This window comes from Chrysemys picta, chromosome 1 (genome assembly GCF_011386835.1).
Source record: "Chrysemys picta bellii isolate R12L10 chromosome 1, ASM1138683v2, whole genome shotgun sequence".
NCBI classification, from domain to species: Eukaryota; Metazoa; Chordata; order Testudines; family Emydidae; genus Chrysemys; species Chrysemys picta.
In genome coordinates, this window is record NC_088791.1 from 277251702 (window position 1) to 277253498 (window position 1797).

The 1797-nt window shown below is 56.0% G+C and overlaps 1 protein-coding gene across 8 annotated transcripts in view; it reads right to left on the reverse strand.

Annotated features, from left to right (window-relative positions):
- The window catches only part of PIBF1 (progesterone immunomodulatory binding factor 1), a 202353-nt gene extending 200590 nt beyond the window's left edge, over nucleotides 1-1763 (reverse strand). For 5 of the 8 annotated variants that reach the window (XR_010597744.1, XR_010597743.1, XM_042861703.2 and 2 more), the window contains exon 1: nucleotides 1417-1648. The gene's annotated coding sequence lies outside the window, so the exon portion shown is untranslated. Of the gene's footprint in view, nucleotides 1-835; nucleotides 954-1416 lie in introns of those variants that run through there. The other 3 variants (XM_042861701.2, XM_042861700.2, XM_042861702.2) reach the window with 3 other exon arrangements.
- Between the last annotated feature and the right edge of the window lie 34 nt (nucleotides 1764-1797).

Here is a 1797-nt window from a genome sequence, read left to right on the forward strand (position 1 = left end):
GTCAGGGCAGTCAGGGGACTGGGAGCAGGGGGATTGGATAGGGGGTGGGATCCCGGGGGGGGGTTAGGGACAGGGGGTTGGTTGGGGCAGGGGGCGTTGGAGGGGTAGGCAGTTCTGAGGGGGCAGGAAGTGGGAGGGGGCAGATAGGGGGTGGGGTCCAGGCTGTTTGGGGAGGCACAGCCTTCCCTACGCAGCCCTCCATACAGTTTTACAACCCCAATGTGGCCCTCGGGCCAAAAAGTTTGCCCACCCCTGTTCTAAGCTCATCATTACCAATAGGTGGTGTCACTGTGCTGTTTGTACTGTCATCAGTACTAGTGTGAGCTACATATGTGGTTACCATAGTGAAATTTCACACTGCTCAGTCTCAATGTGGTGCCTGACCACTCATTAATCACATGCCTTCCACTGCCTATGCAGCACTGCAAAAAGACACTATGGGTCTCTGGTTCAGTCTCTCCCACGTTTCTCTCATTCAATCTCCCTCTTTACCAGAAGCATGGAACATAATATAGGGCAGAGATCCAAATGAGGGACATACTTATTATTCATGCAGCAAACTTAAATGACATGGGAAAAATTCCTTCAGCATAAATAACTTTCTATCCCATATAGGTTCTTATACCATCCTCTCTACCATAGCATCTGAATGCCTTCCAGTAGTGCCTTAAGCAAACTGACCACAAATCTGTCAAACGTGTTTTGTTCTCTCTATCAGTCTTTCTCCAGGAGGTAATTGTGCATCCCATACAGTGTTGGGAGGCACAGGGGGGAATGATATATACTTGACCCTGTGTTTATGTTAGGAAGGGAAGGTAGAAAAACAGTGCCTTACACCTGCAGTGGGAAGCTCCAGTCGGACCCTTACTTTAGAGTCTTCCTTGCATCCACAAAGCCGAGCTCGCTCTCTGCCACAGCCCTTGCTGTGCCATGCTCCTTCATCCCTAATGAGCAGACTGTTTAAACACAGAAGTGGGGGGTACCAGGCCACCATCCCTCAGACTGAGGGACAGTGGAGAGGCCTGAGCATAGGGGCAGGGTCACAGCAGTGGAACTGGAAGTCACCCCAGGGCAGTAGTGGCTCCTGGTCCCAATGAACACCAAGGGAGCCCAGCCTGCGCCATTCCGGACCCCACTCCGGTTTCCCTCCTGAATGACCTCGGGCACATCGCCTACTGGCCCTGACCCGCCCAAACTCCTGCGCGCAGCGAGGCTGGTTATTTGAATGTATTATAACGTATCTGCACATAGCCCCGCACAAACCACTACCGGGGCGAGCGGCAAAACGAGGCTGTCCCGTGAGAGCCCCCGGGGCAGATCCCCGCAGCGCGGGCAGGTACATTTCGGGGGGGGGTGCCCTCACACCAGCCCGGCTAGGCGGGAGAGGCCCCTGCAGCCACAATACCCCAGACTCACCTCCTACAATTACCGACCAACAGCCGCCCGCACCCACGCACCGCCCGCTGCGGCTCAGGCTTCACAGCGGAAAGGGCGGAGCTGTTAGATGCCGTCACCAAGACAACGGCACTCGCGCTAAAACAAAAGACCTAAGGGGCTGCGTCAACCGACCCGCTCTAGTCGCAATGCATGCTGGGACCCGCAATCCCATCCAGGCAGAGCTCACACTGCACAACTGGCAGCCGAAGTGTTTCCGACGCGTGCGCAGTGCATGCTGGGAGCTGTAGTCTCCGGTTCCGCCTGCCATTCCGGTTCCGCCAGGGTCGAGTTGCTTGCCGGGAGCCTCTCGCCTGGTGCTGGCTCTTCCCCAGAGTAGTGGCCGGCGTTCGTACGGGCAGG